A 16,626-nucleotide genomic window follows, 5' to 3' on the forward strand; every position below is an offset into this window, starting at 1 on the left:
ATTCAAAATTATTTGGGCCACTGTTTCATCACTGTCTACTTGCCTCAGTGCAACTCAACTAAAGGAAAAAAATCCTCCCCACTTTATTCCAAACAGACACATACATAAATATTTTAGTTGATGTCAGGACAGCATTTTCTTTGTCTGTAGCACATATATGACTTGAAGCAGACTGGAAATACACTGCTTGCTTCAAAGGCAATGCAGGCAGTTGACACAGAAGAGGAGAGAATGCTGCCTCCAAATTTATGTGCTTCTTGGCCGGGAAAGGATAGTTCACAATCCAAGCTGACATAGCTATGCCAACAAACCCATGGAGCCCAACACTGGCCTCAAACTATTTCAGAAGTGGTAAGCAAGCCAAGAGAAAAAAGAAAAGAATTGAGGATTGCTGCCTAACACTCCGTGAAAACATTACAAGAGACAATGGAGGGAGTTGTGCAGCTTAATGTAATTTATGTTAAATTTGGTGTTCTGATGGTATAATGGAAAGGACACTGGGAAACATCCTTTACATTTTTATCAATGGGGAAACTGAAGCATGTGGCTGAGTCTAAAAAGTGTACTCCAGTTGAGGAAAATAAACAGGCCCAGAACTGCATTACAAGTGTATTGCTCTAACTTCATTTACTGTGTCTTCCACATCATTTGAGAAAACCGCTTTAGGGCCTTGTTCCGTGTGTCACATGCATTCTACCCTGTAGCAGGAAGCATAAATATGCCCCAGCTCCTTTATAATGTCAAACAAATGTTTAGTTAATTCTTCACAACCCAAAATTGGAAGTAGATAATAAGATGTTGGTTGTTTTATACTTGATGCTCCATGTAGAGGAACAAGTGGATAAAAAAGACCTCACTACTGGTGTGTGGTGAGGAACAAAAGAATCTTTGAGTCAAAACAGACACATTTCTGCTATACGCAAGTAATGCTGCATTTTGCCAAATTCCTTGCTTCTTTACTTGTTTACGAACTAAGTACTTATACTGAATGGAGAGAAATAAGCAGGTTAGCTCTAGAGAACACCAGCTTTGAAAAATACTATGTCAGCACCACCGCACCATTTATGTGTATTTGAATTGTGATACTTCAGTGCTCTCTTAATTTTAAGAGTCACTTAAGTCCAACACAGGAACTGGTTTCTGTGGCCAATCTGTGTAGCTACACAGGTGTCTGTTTTGAAAAATAGTAGCTAGCAGCTGCAAGATATGGTGTTTCAACAGGGAACTACAGGAAACAGTTGTGTGGGGCTATGCTGTAATAAAAACCAACCAATCAGAAAACCCCAGTGCTCAGGATTTCTTGTTTGGCTACACATCGCATGCAAGTGAGAATAACTATGGCAACCCTGGATAATTTGCATGGCAATATATCCCCCTCCTCCTTCCCCTGTATGAAGATGCCCAAGTTGTACTCGGTCACTTTCCACAAAATTCCTGCTGCATCAGGATATGGGAAAACTCTGCTGTTGCTGCAAGAGGACATCAGAATAAAGTATGTAACTGACAGCCCTTCTCAGTCATGGTGCTCTCTTCACCATCACAAGGTATGAACCAGTGATGGGTGAGTGGAAGCCGTACTAGAACCACTTTTCTTCCCGCTATCCACAGAAATGCCCATCAGTGTCCAGACAGATGAGCCTCATGTTACAGCCAAGCCACTGTCCCTGGACAGAAAAGACCTGCAGGAGCCAAATTTACAAGACTCTGGTAATTTGGCAAGTGAGGGTTGTCTGGCAATGGAGCCAACCCCACTGCCCTCCTAATGCAAAAGCTAAAACAAATCCTCATGCACCTGCATAGAGGCAGCACTGCCATTTTGTACCCAGGCAGTGTGAGCAGACACTGCTTCTAAACCATCACTGCACAGAAACACAGTGAGGGGAAACTAGTGCATAAATTCATAGCAAATTAAGAGGTTTAGTTAGGAATATATAATTAAAGAAAGTGAACAGACCTCCTGTGCTCTTGCTAATTGCTTTTATTTTACTGTGTGCCCAAATAACCATGCCAAGAAAGACACGGGTATCATTATTTTGGCAGGGAGAGAATGGGAGGAGGAGAGAAAGGTCAGTTTACAAATCCGTACAGCTCCTCAATCCATCCTAAACCTTTGCTTCCCATCATTTTGGAATGTCAAGTCTAGTGTGATGAAAGATTGACAGTCTGCTGGTTACTGTGGATCACAAGTTAACCCAAAAATGCCAATTACCAGCAGTCAAAAAAAAAAAAAAGAAAAAATACTTTGAGCTATAAAATACTGGCTCTATAAACGAATAGATTTTCTGAAAGGTAAATATTGCAAGAAGGTCCACTAAAAATACTCCTAGATATACTTCAGGCATGAACAGGATGAAACAAAAATGTGCAGATGTGAAAAAAGACACTTTGCTTAAGCTCTGGGAAATCAAGAAAACAGAATGTAAAGCTTAGATTAAATGGTATAAATGAACACAAAGGTCTGGGAGCAAAAACTTTACACTTTTCACAGCCTCGTCCCTACAGCTCTGTAAAGGCCAAGGCTCTCTCTTGAAGCTGGAATGGGAATAAACAGCCTCCTGGTCAAGCTCCTGGTGAGAGGAGCCAGCAGCAGCAAACTTGGCAAGCCCGTGCCTGCCAGCAATTCCCACACATAAGGGAAAGGAGAAGCAGCCTCCCTTCTCACCAGCTTCTCCTCAGTTTTAGAACTGAACTTCTCCCTCCCGGGAAGGCTGAAGGCCACAAAAGGCTCTCCTGTCCTCTGATTGTGTTCTCCACAAACCGTCCATGCTCACATCTTTCCACATCAGCTTCTTCAGCCCCTATCCCTCCATTACACCTCTATCCCCTTAACAATATAGCCACAAGAAGATAATACATTGTGTTAACACAGAGTGAGGACCTCAAAAATTATGTACTTCTGTCTTAGCTCTGCCTGGGTAACAAGATTATTATGAAGTAAATTATTCTCATTGGCAAACATTTGGGTACAATATTCAGTATTTCTCAATGCAGAAAAATAATATGGAAGTTTTCCTTTATTATGATTAAGTCCATAAGCTGTCAGGTACTTATAATACACAGACATTATTAAAGTCAAAAAATGCAAGCCTTTGTTATTGATATATTAGAACTTCAGCCATGGAATATATACGGCACAGTAATCACAGAACTGCAGACTGGCTGAGGCTGGAGGGCATCTCCGGAAATTGCCTAGTCCACCCTCCCTTCTTGAGAGGCACCACCTAAAGCAGGTTGCTTAGGATTGTGTCCACTTGGGCTTTGAATATCTCCACAGATGGAGACTCCACAGTCTGTGTGGGCAACCTGTGACAGTGTTTGACCATGAGATGGCATTTACCATGATTGCAATTTTTTTTCCCTTCCATTTAAATGGAAATTCCTGTCTTTCACTTTGTGTCCCTTGCCTCTTGTCTGGGCAAACGGGTACCACTGAGCACACTTCATTCCCTTCCCCAGGCTGAAGAGTTCCAGCTCTCAGATTTTACTCATGAAAGAGATGTTCCTGGGCCTTCATAATATCTGTGGCCCTTCGCTGGACTCTGTCCAGAATGTTCATGTCTTCCTTGTACTGGGGAGCCCAAGACCAGACTCAGAACTTCAGAAGATGAGTAGAGGGGAAGGATCATGTCCCTTGACCTGCTGGTAACATTGCCCAGGATGGCACTGGCCTTCTCTGCTGTCAGGGCACATCACAGACTTTTGTTCACCTTTTTGCCCATGAGGACCCTCAGGTAATAAAAAACCCTGTATTGCAGCAACCAATCTACTAAACCCATGTTCCCATACTGTGATAAGCAACAATGAAAATTACATAGAAAATGAGTAACCAACAACTTGATATAAAGATATGGCACCAACTTTCTTGTCATACAGGTGTTACTAAGACCCCAGGAAATTCCCTTGGTATTTACTAAGATACAGGGAAGACATCAGAAAGATTTTAAATGTTATGTGCTGGACGGTGCTTCCCAGACTGGAAGCCAGTTGTGCCAGAGCAAAATTTATCAGGATCCAGAACTGCCACCTCAAAGGGACAAATACTGTTTCTGTGCAAGGCTGTACACTTGACTGCCTCATGCCAGGAGGCACAACCTCTCTCAAATGCCTCCTTTAAGCTGGTGTGAATCCTGGTCTGGCCTGCCCCTGAAACACAAGCATTTGCAGTCTTCCTCCAGGGTATTTTGGTACCCATTTTGAGGATGCAGCCTGAGCCTCTCTTCGATGCACCTCACCCTGGATGACCCACTTTCGCTGGGGTAACCTCCAACCTACAGGCGCAGGCACTCTTCCTAGCCTTATTCCAGCAGAGAGGCATCCATGCTGAGGACTTGTCATGCTTGAGCTTCTTCCAGACAAAATTCAACCCTCTCTCTGACAGACCTTCCAGCAGGGGCAATGCCATGCTAGGACTGGTAGCTCAGCAAGGCCAAAGAGCCTCAGTTCTCAGAAGGTTTCAAGGCCTTGGCCAGGCAGTGCCACAGCTGGCCCGACCCAGCACCAGCCACTGCCCTGCTCACATCAGGGGCCTTCCCAGTCCCCTCAAATCATGATGCGCAGCCGTGATGCTGGGATCCCTGTGCACCTCTGCAGGTGCTAAGGAGTTAACCATCATGTACATGATTACAGTGCAGTGCTAGTCTACTCTCAAGGCTCAGTTTTTGCTCACAAGCAGACTACCTTCCTCTCACTGATAGGGAAACAGGATGGGGAGAGCTGAAGAGTAGCAAACAGCCCTCCCTACTTCTTAGAAATGAAACTATAGCAGCCTCCAAAGTGACACACTTTGGGATGGTTCTGCTTTGGCATTTGATGCTGCAGTCTCATGTGGGTGCAGAATGCTGAGCAAGGGCTGCCTGCAGCAGAGAATCAATTACAAGAGATCACATTCAGACCAAATTTTGCAGTGCTAGGGAAAACCTGAAGAGAAAAGAGAGTTCCACAGCCAAACAGCTACAACAGGATTAATTTTTGCCACTAATAACCATCATCTCCACTGCACAGTAACTGCAAGGTCAGGGCACTCCACTGAACTGAAACTTCACCTCTCTTTCTGATAAGTCAAGGAGCACACCAAGAGAAACAAGCATCACAGCTGTGGGCCTGGATTTTAAATGGCGTTTGCACATATCTTTATGCACAAATACATATGCAAACATGACATTGTCACTTTCCTCAGAAAAGCTGCCAAGCTGCCAGAAAGCAATGTCACACCAGCACTAGCCTGGCATCAAACTCCATACAATTACTGTAATAACTCTAGTTGGGCACGATCACTGGAAGAGGGACAAACAGATCAGTATCATGAAATCCCAGTAGGAATAATTGGACTCAAACTGATGTTGAGGTTATCTAGTTCACATTCCTAATTAGCATTTGCACTTTTCAATGAATCTTAACAATGCACTGTATAAATGTGTGGGCTGGCTCTAGCCTTGCATGCTGTAATGTATTTTGGCATGTGGCTGTACTAACCTCTTCCTTTTCCCCTGTTCTTTCTGATGGGGAAGGATTAGGTGATTTTTTTTTCATTTGCAATGTGCATGATGAAAAAGATTCCAATTGTGTCCAGACCACTGATTTAATTTAATTTTACTGTTTCAATTTAAATTACTTTTTGCAATTTATTTTGGTTGACCCTTCGCTTTTTACACTCCATGGGCTGCGTGGTAGTCCCTGTGCAAACACAAGTTAAAAATGTATATGCCAACAAATAACTAGCACACACAAGTGGAAGTTTCTCCCTTTCCACATTGCAGCTTCTGCAGTTATTCTTGCAACACAAACAAGTGAAACAACTAACTAGTTATCAGGAATACTTTGTACTCACTGCAGTGAGTACTCTCTCCCCAAAATTTCCCTAGCTGAGAGGCTGAATTTCAGCCTTCTGACAACGGACTTTCTCATTTTTTCCTCATCAATTACCTAGCTTACACAAAAATATGCCCCATCCCAGAAAAAAATCTCCCATTACTTCTGCAAATACTCATTACTTGCAAGCTGAAGTGGCCAAGTTTCCAAGACCACTTCTGTTTCGAAAACTCCATTTCTGGGGGAGAAATCTGAACATCACATATCTGTAATAAATTAACATGCATAGGCAAATATGTATGTAATTTAATGCACACAATATGTGTATAAAGACAGATGGAAATTTATAAGTGAATGTTCAGAGTGTTTCCAAATGCAGAAAAGCCCCTGGCCACATCAGGTTGCTTCTCCATTTATGGAGAGTCAATCAGAGATCCCAAATTCATGCAGCCATTCTGGTAAGTAGCACATTTTTATCTGTGAATGGAATAATAATCAACAGACTATGACATTGTCCATGGTGGGGGTTTTTGTTGTTTTGTTTTTTTTTTCCCTGAAAAGAGCTTGAACTAGTCAAGATGGGAAGAGCAGAACTGAGAAATTCTAGAAGCTAATCATTTCACTTTAGGCCAGAAAATTTCCAAATATGGAGAACATGGTTTTTGAACAAGTCTTGATTAAAAGTGAAAAAAAAAGAGCATTTTTATCCCCCCAAGAAAGTTAGGCAGCAAAAGTAATTCCAAAAAAGTGTAACTTCTTTTCACTTCTACACACTTTTTGTAATTTGCATTGTCAAAGCAGTTTCTCTTGTGCTGTTTACACTTCTCCACAATTTCTCTCCACAGGGAAAAGAAAATGAAGCAGAAAGGCGATAGAAAAGAAACCCTGAATTTTTTCAAATCTGTCATTTCTCAACTGAAGTCCCCAGCAGGAATCTAAGTGAGAAGTATCCAGAAAGAAGACAGAGAATCCTTCACGGAGTATTAAGTGGCAGAAAATTGGCAAGTTTTCCTCTAGTTTACTGTAGTAAACCTTACATGTGTAATGTGCAGGATAAAAATTTTTATAAGCATACATGACCTAACCACTGGAATTTAGACCTCTACATCCTCTGCTGTGCTTGTTGAAAATGGCAATGGCAGTTCCAGGAATATCAACAGTTAATTCATCTGAAAGTTCAGTATGTTGAGAGTGATGTTCTAGGATTATACAAAACATTTTCAGGAAAGTAATTTCTGCTATGGAACAAAACCTTTGTTGAAGTTAGAAGTACAACACTGTACACCAAAGACAGAGGTAAGATATACAGAGTGACAAACCAAACAACAAATATCAACACAGGCAAACAGAGAAAAGCTCAAAGATAAAAGAAATTAACTGATCTTGTCTTTTTATTCCAATTATTTTAAGTTTCTCACACGAAAAATTTGGGTTTGGCATATGAAGAGTATTACAGATCAAAGAATCACAGAATGGCTTTGGGTCGGAAGGGATCTAAAGATCATCTATTTCTAACACCACTGCTATGGGCAGGGATACCTTCCACTAGACAAGGTTGCTCAAGGCCCCATCCAACCTGGCCTCGAAGACTTCCAGGGAGGGGCATCCACACCTTCTCTGGTGTTGTAGTTAGGGATTATTATGTAAATTCTCTCCCCTGCCACTTAACTGCCCAGGCCAGCGGTTAACAAAAGAAGCAGTTAACTGTGATCGCTGGGGTGGGGGCAGGTTTGTCTCTTTTGGTTTTTTTTTTGGATATTCTCCTCAGTCTTGGCTCGGCGGAACGGGGGAGTGGGGGCTCCAAGGAGGCAGGCTGCCCTGCTGGTTACTGCTGGGGTTTTCCCTGGCTGTCTTGCTGCTGCCTACTTCGGACTACCTTTTCCTGCCGTGCTGCTGCCTGCCTTGGATTTGCTGCTGGTTGCTCGTACCTTTCTGCTTCTTGGACGGGGAACACAGGGGGAAGAGACTGAGTCCATCTGAAAGCCCACTGCTCGTCTGTTTCGCTGGAGAGGGACTGAAACTCACTCTGCAGCCAGCCGGGCTGTGACAAGGACACTTAAGTATAACCTTTTCTCCCGGAGGAAAACCTGCTGGGTTTTGTTCTTGTTTTTTTTTTTTCTCTTATGGTGTTGGGGAAGTGGGTTGCACTAGTCTGTTTACATATATATATATATATATATATATATATATATATATATATGTCTTGGTTTGAGGGGAAAAACCAAAATGTTTTACCCACAAGCAGGGGAGGGGCCTCCTCCTCAATAATCACACCACTCTTTATCAAATTTAAGAAAAGGAATTTTAATACAAGAAGGATAACTGCTATATATATATATATATATATATGTAAACAGACTAGTGCAACCCACTTCCCCAACACCATAAGAGGAAAAAAAAAAAAACAACAACAACAAAACCCAGCAGGTTTTCCTCCGGGAGAAAAGGTTATACTTAAGTGTCCTTGTCACAGCCCGCTGGCTGCAGAGTGAGTTTCAGTCCCTCTCCAGCGAAACAGACGAGCAGTGGGCTTTCAGATGGACTCAGTCTCTTTCCCCTGTGTTCCCCGTCCAAGAAGCAGACAGGTACGAGCAACCAACAGCAAATCCAAGGCAGGTAGCAGCACGGCAGGAAAAAGTAATCCGAAGTAGGCAGCGGCAAGACAGCCAGGGAAAACCCCAGCAGTAACCAGCAGGGCAGCCTGCCTCCTTGGAGCCCCCACTCCCCCGTTCCGCCGAGCCAAGACTGAGGAGAATATCCAAAAAAAAACCAAAAGAGACAAACCTGCCCCCACCCCAGCGATCACAGTTAACTACTTCTTTTGTTAACCGCTGGTCTGGGCAGTTAAGTGGCAGGGGAGAGAATTTACATAATAATCCCAAACTACAACAATATATATAGCAGTTATCCTTCTTGTATTAAAATTCCTTTTCTTAAATTTGATAAAGAGTGGTGTGATTATTGTGGAGGAGGCCCCTCCCCTGCTTGTGGGTAAAACATTTTGGTTTTTCCCCTCAAACCGAGACATTTCTTGGCGCCCAACGTGTGGGGCTTGTAAACAAAGAAGGATAACTGCTATTTTGTGGCACCATGTGGGTCTTGAGCTTAGGGTTCATCAGGACCATCCTGTATAATATATTGGCTTTTTGTTGGTACAAATTCATGCCAAAAGGAGCGGCAGGTTTAAGTCTTATCAACAAATCAATGAGCAAAACTCAAATAGCCGCAATTATTATTGAGTTCTTACTCTGGATTTATGGTGCCATGAATTCGATGCCTTTGGATGTCATGTGGGTGGTGTTCTCCAGGCTGTTTTCCTGCCGCAACCTAAGCTGCTACCTCTGGGGATTCAGTGATAATAGTACGGACCCTTGGGAAGGAACAAAGGGGAATCTCTTCTCCCAACCCTTTGTCCATTCCCCATTCAAGTCTGCTACAACAGCTTTTGAGATGTTTAAATTCTCCCTGGATGCCAGAGATATCTTGCTCTTTATGGTTTTTCTGCAAGGTTGTATCCCTGCGGCTTACAGAATGTTTGAAGGTAGGGCCAGGGTTTTTCCAGAATGCATTCAGAAACCTAGCCCAGTGAAGGGAGAAAAGGATGAGGCTAAACCAGGAGGACAGGCCAAGCCTATGGAAGTTGCCCCTATTCAGAAAAGGAAATATAAGACCAAATTAGACCATCCAGCGGACGATGAGGGGGCTGCTGCACCTCCACAGCAAGCAGACCCAGAGCCTGAGATCATCACTGAGTCATTGTCATTTGATAATCTCCGTAGTTTGCGGAAAGACATTGCTCGACACCCGGGTGAGCCCATCCTGACTTGGTTGATCCGAGTTTGGGACCTTATGGGTGAAACCTTACAACTGGATGGTGCTGAAGCCAGGTTTTTGGGGGCTCTGGCCCAGGATGTGGCTATTGAACAGGTGTTCGTGAGGGAATCAAAGCCCCTTTCACTCTGGGCACGACTTCTAACGAGTGTAAGAGAGAAGTTTGTTTATAGAGAAATCCTGCAGGAACATCATATTAGGAAGACTTGGAAGACGATGGAAGAAGGAATTTTACGTCTGAGGGAGATGGCAATGATGGACGTGCTTTTTGGAAGAGGTGGGCAAGCCAATAATGACCCTGACAAGGTCAGATGCACACCACATATGTGGTGGAACCTTTCACGCTCGGGGCCAGCTGAATACACCGATTTCCTGGCATCCATGTATAGGGAAGAGAACCAAGAAACAGTGGGCGCTGTAGCAAATAAGCTCCGGATATATGAAGGCATGACCCACAGCCCAATGCAGGCCCGTATTTCTGCTGTAGAGACATTGGTTGAGAGTCTCAAGACGCTGCCTGCAGAGGTAAAAGCGATCAGAGAGGAAATTAGGGAAAGTCTCCAAGTGGCACCAGTGCGAATGAGAACCTCTGAAGTCAGAGCCAGACGCCCCCCAGCCAGAGGAAGTGGACAGACCTCACGAACTGAGATGTGGTACTTCCTGGCCAAACATGGAGAAGACATGGGACGGTGGGATGGGAAACCCACCCGTGCCCTTGCAGCCCGAGTACAAGAACTGAAGGAGAATGGAAGAAGGTCAGTGAGAGTAAGTGCAGTCCCAGTTTCCCACGGGCAAGAATCTGACCCACAGGAGGGCACCTCCCAGGTGTACTCATCGAGAAAAGGTTCTGACCGCTATGACCAGGATCAGTGTTAGAGGGGCCCTGCCTCTAGCCAGGTAGAGGCACGGGACAACCGTGTCTATTGGACTGTGTGGATTCGATGGCCTGGTACATCAGACCCACAAAAGTATAAGGCTTTGGTTGATACTGGCGCTCAATGCACATTAATGCCATCAGGACATGTGGGCTCAGAAACTATTTCTATTTCTGGGGTGACAGGGGGATCTCAAGAGTTGACTGTGCTAGAAGCTGAAGTGAGCTTGACAGGGAGAGATTGGCAGAAACACCCCATTGTGACTGGTCCAGCCGCCCCATGTATCCTGGGCATTGACTACCTCAGGAATGGATATTTTAAGGACCCAAAGGGGCATAGATGGGCTTTTGGAATAGCCACTGTACAGACAGAAGGGATTGAACAATTGAACTCATTGCCAGGTCTCTCAGAAAGTCCTTCTGCTGTTGGACTGTTGAAAGTTGAGGAACAGCAAGTGCCAATTGCCACCACGACAGTGCACCGTCGGCAATACCGAACGAACCGTGATGCTGTGATCCCCATCCATAAGATGATCCGTGAACTGGAGAGCCAAGGGGTGGTCAGCAAAACCCACTCACCCTTCAACAGCCCCATCTGGCCTGTGCATAAGTCTGATGGAGAATGGAGATTGACTGTGGACTATCGTGGCTTGAATGAAGTTACCCCATAGCTGAGTGCCACTGTGCCGGACATGCTGGAGCTCCAGTATGAACTGGAGTCCAGGGCAGCAAAGTGGTATGCCACTATTGACATTGCTAATGCGTTCTTCTCCATTCCTCTGGCACCAGAGTGCAGGCCACAGTTTGCTTTTACCTGGAGGGGCGTGCAGTACACCTGGAACCGACTACCCCAGGGGTGGAAACACAGTCCCACCATCTGTCATGGACTGATCCAGACTGCACTGGAGAAGGGTGAGGCTCCAGAACACCATCCTAGGCCTGGAAAAACAAGTGCTGTGGCGACATGGCACCCCAGAACGAATTGAGTCAGATAATGGAACTCATTTCAAAAACAGCTTAGTTGCTACCTGGGCGAGAGAACATGGCATTGAGTGGGTGTATCATATTCCCTACCATGCACCAGCTGCCGGGAAAGTTGAGCGGTGTAATGGACTGTTGAAAACCACTTTGAAGGCGTTGGGTGGAGGGACTTTCAAACACTGGGATCAACACTTAGCAAAAGCTACATGGCTAGTCAACACTAGAGGCTCTGTCAATCGAGCCGGCCCTGCCCAATCAGAACCCCTTCACACTGTAGATGGAGACAAAGTCCCTGTAATACACCTGAGAGGTATGCTAGGGAAAACAGTCTGGATCAACCCTGCCTCAGGCAAAGGCAAACCCATTCGTGGGGTTGTCTTTGCTCAAGGATCTGGTTCCACCTGGTGGGTGATGCAGGAAGATGGAGAGACACGATGTGTACCTCAAGGGGAACTTATCTCTGGGTAAACGACTCATATTACTGTATTTGTAAACACTTAATTATTTGAAAGAAAATTTAAGTTTAATGTAGAGTATCGGCATGGAAGAGAATTTAGGGGTGGATAATGTTGTAGTTTGGGATTATTATGTAAATTCTCTCCCCTGCCACTTAACTGCCCAGGCCAGCGGTTAACAAAAGAAGCAGTTAACTGTGATCGCTGGGGTGGGGGCAGGTTTGTCTCTTTTGGTTTTTTTTTTTGGATATTCTCCTCAGTCTTGGCTCGGCGGAACGGGGGAGTGGGGGCTCCAAGGAGGCAGGCTGCCCTGCTGGTTACTGCTGGGGTTTTCCCTGGCTGTCTTGCCGCTGCCTACTTCGGACTACTTTTTCCTGCCGTGCTGCTGCCTGCCTTGGATTTGCTGCTGGTTGCTCGTACCTTTCTGCTTCTTGGACGGGGAACACAGGGGGAAGAGACTGAGTCCATCTGAAAGCCCACTGCTCGTCTGTTTCGCTGGAGAGGGACTGAAACTCACTCTGCAGCCAGCCGGGCTGTGACAAGGACACTTAAGTATAACCTTTTCTCCCGGAGGAAAACCTGCTGGGTTTTGTTCTTGTTTTTTTTTTTTCTCTTATGGTGTTGGGGAAGTGGGTTGCACTAGTCTGTTTACATATATATATATATATATATATATATATATATATATAAAATATATATGTATATATATATATATATTATATATATATATATAGCAGTTATCCTTCTTGTATTAAAATTCCTTTTCTTAAATTTGATAAAGAGTGGTGTGATTATTGTGGAGGAGGCCCCTCCCCTGCTTGTGGGTAAAACATTTTGGTTTTTCCCCTCAAACCGAGACATCTGGGCAACCTGTCTCATCAACCTCATAGTCAAGAATTTCCTCCTAGCACCTAATCTAAATATTCCCTCTTTTAGTTTAAAACAGTTCCTCCTTTTCTTATTACTATCTGCCTGTGTAAAAAAGTTTCTCTCCCTCCTTTCTGTAAGCCGCCTTAACTACTGGAAGGCTGCAATGAGATCTCCCTGGAATCTCTCTTCTCCAGGCTGAACAACCCCAACTCTCTCAGTCCTGTCTTTTATAGGAGAAGTGCTCCAGCCCTCTGAGCGCTTTGTTACCCTCCGCTGGATGAAGAGGACACATCAATGTTCATAAATTAACATGTTCATAATATAACATGTAATGAATAACAATAAATGTTCATAAAAGCATTTATGAGGACACATATATCCCTAGGATGGACAGAATGCTCTCATCCAGTTTGTAAGCAGTCTGCCAGCACATGTAGGAGATACTGAACAAGACATTTCTGACAGCTTTTCATGCAGTCAGTACATTCAATAAAAAGAAAATGTTCAAAGCAAAAGACATTAATTTTTTGGTTCTCAAAAGGAAAGTACTGTTTAATGTTTTCCATACTTCAGTGGTAAACTGTATTTGGAAATGTCCCTAGTCACAATTCCAAATACAATCTGCTGAATAAACTATTTAGTCAAAAGTGGGGAGAACTCAGAATGAAGCAATTTCAGAAAAATTTTGTTGAATAAAAGCTGAATTATAGAGACTTTTTTTACCTCATATGAATATATTTCTTATAAGAAAATGCTTTTTCTGAAAGTTACATGCCTATGCAAGCTCTCAAAAGTCCTATTTCTTTATTATCTTTTTTATATGTGAACCTGCAGTAAATGCCATGGTAGGTGACTAATACATTCTAGTAGTTTGAAATAAAATCTTAAATAGTATTTTGCTTATCTCTGCTTTTTAATTTAGAACTCTATCTTGTACTGCTCTGCACATATAAATGAAAGTCACACAAGGAAAATTCCAGCAGATGAGAAGGTTATTTGACATACGGTGATGACTGATCATTTTCTTTTTTACCCCATTATGGCAGTACTATAATTTATCAGCTTATTGAAATTTATTGCAATATACCATTTTGAAAGGTACTACCATTCCTGAAAATAACCTTTTCTGACACACGATAACAAAGTATTTAGATAAACAGATAAATACACAACACTGTCTATGCTGCAGTTACATACCTGCAGCAAATGTCAATGACATTGTATAATATGACATAGTTTTTATCAGGGGCAAACTTCTTTAAAGCTGTTTGAGCCTGCAGTCCTGAACAGCTAGCACTAATCTAAAAAAACCCAGAGGACTGCTAAATCCCAGTAAGAAGATTGGTGACCTAGTCCCGATTTTGGCATCAAGCCAAATTAGGGTTTTTGCCTTCTACATCAGCAGCAGAGATCACACCAGCACTGGCATCACATGAGCTCTAAGCGAATCGATGGTTGCACCACATAGTTTGCATCCATTCATTCATGGCAACACAACTGCTTTGGGGGCACCTGAGAAATAATAAACACTCTGGAGCATGAGTTTATACATGCAAGCATAAAAGCCATGTCTGCATGTACACAATGGCTACAGAAAAACCTGTCAAATGTGATGATTATCAAATGCACCCCAAGTGCATCAACAGAATGCATACTGTATAAACTGAGATCTAGTAATAGCTTATGAGCACTGCTCTGATAAATGAATACAAAAACAGTGTACACAATTTCTCAATCAGCAGTTCTGTTCTCAGCACTGATTAGTCTCACACATTTGCTAAATCATGACAGAAACTAATAAACAATATTCCACATTTCTGGAGGCTTTTCAACAGAGAATATAACCCTCTCACACAGCTTTCTTGAGAACACAGATTGTCTGGGCTTGGATTTTAGCTAGATGTGCAGCTGATCCATTGGCTTAATGCCTCCTGATTGCCCTACCGCCTCCTGCAAGACACTCTGCAGTAACTCAGGGGGGTCTCTTGGGATTCAGTACGGTCAACTGAAGCTTTCCAGGGGGTTATAAATATAAATATTTTCCTTATTCTACCGATCCTCGAGCGAATTCAGCAAACATTCATCTCTCCTGTGTAACTGCTAACTAACTGTGGACAAGCCTAGCACCAACACAGCAAGCAAGGGGAACCAATCACTACTTGTAATATAAATAGTTCTTGGCATACATCAACAAAAAACAACCGTAAACATTTTGTTTATCTTCAGCTGAAAAAAGCTCCACTGCCAACATAGTCCGATTTACAGAGTAATCTTGCCATATGAATTTAAAAGCCACAGAGCTCTCCCTGACCTATATTGCCAGGCTGAAGTGAAAAAAAAAAAGGACATTGCACAGAAACTGTAACACAGAAAGATGCTCTTGAGGAAGGAGAGGCAGCAGGATGATCAGGCTTTTTATTTGGGGTACCTTAGATAGTATTACACTATCTATGGTGCTGTCAAGAAAACTGACATTGTTCTCAAGCTACATCCAAGCTTTATCCACCTCAGATCAAAATCATTTCTGCCAGAGCAAGATAAACCATGAGAGACAGACCTTGCTGTCCCTCAATACTTTGCTTTGCAAGCAGGTATTTCCTCATCACCCAGTCCTGTCTCTGATATTTTGTTCACTGTACCAACAGACAAGGATAAAAAACATAAAAGCTGCCCAGTGAACACTGCATGGGCCTCAGTTGGAAAAAAAAATCTCCCATATGAGGCGTTAGTATTTTATGATAAACTAAAGCACTTAGGGAATGATAAAAAAGTGAAATTTTACTTGGTTTTGGTCTGGAAACAGAAACTCCTAGTGTTAACATGGGGACAGCACCTATAAACTGGAGCAACTAGCAACCAACTTGATGATGAAATTAGACGGCTCAGTTGGGAGCTGGAGCAAGTAGTAGGCATTTCAGTGACACAGAAATAGGACAGGAAACATGACAAAATGCACAGAGGCTTGGCAGGAGCGTGACTGGGCAGTGACATGAAAATCAGCACTTCTCTGTTGGATAGGCATGAGGCAGATGAGGGAATGTACCGATTTGTCCAGAAACAGAAGCTTTAAAATCTGAGTATACATTTGGGAAAGGGAAAAGGATAAGCAAAGGCCTTCATCCGCTCTTTGTGTCCAGCAGCACTTAAAAAATTTGGGCAGAGGTTGAGTATTGGCTACACTAGGCACCCCAGTAAGAAGCTGAAGGCAAGGACCACCCCAGGAAATAAGCCTGGAGAAGACAAACACGAAGCCAGTGATGCAGTCCCACCCTGCTGAGGCCATCAGCAAGAACCATGACAAGGACTGGACTCCTGGAGCCAACAGACATGTATCTGTCTGGGGTAAAAGGCAGGTGGAAGATAATCGTCTACCCAGCTCCTGCAAACAGATTAACCAGCAATGAGTCTTGCAGTACCTCAGTCTGAGTGTGCACAACGAAGACCATTTTTTAAAAAACTTTTCCAGGTGGAGAACAAGTTCCTGTTGCCCAGCTGGTGCCCAACTGGTGCCCCAGGCAGAGGGGCCCAGAGGCAATTTTTCAGTAGGAAGTTTTCAGCTAACCATTTGTTCCCTAGAAAATGCAGCTTCAGGGCAGCTGAAACTATTTGTCAAAGTAGGTGGACCCCTCTCAACAGTTTTCAACATTACAAAAAAATGGCTGGCACCCCCAAAGTATCAAAATGAAGATTTTTGCCTCCTAAATCCATCATTTCACTGCACAGATCATTTTTCAGAAACCACTAACAAAAGGCAAGAGATAAGAGGACTATATGTAGAAAATGGATGTAAAGAGGACATGTACAATG

At 43.4% G+C, this 16,626-nt stretch overlaps 1 protein-coding gene across 25 annotated transcripts in view; it reads right to left on the reverse strand.

The window, feature by feature from the left end:
* The window catches only part of EPB41L3 (erythrocyte membrane protein band 4.1 like 3), a 148,189-nt gene that overhangs the window by 42,977 nt on the left and 88,586 nt on the right, over nt 1–16,626 (reverse strand). The window lies entirely within an intron of this gene.

Source organism: Pithys albifrons, chromosome 4 (assembly GCF_047495875.1).
Source record: "Pithys albifrons albifrons isolate INPA30051 chromosome 4, PitAlb_v1, whole genome shotgun sequence".
NCBI lineage: Eukaryota > Metazoa > Chordata > Aves > Passeriformes > Thamnophilidae > Pithys > Pithys albifrons.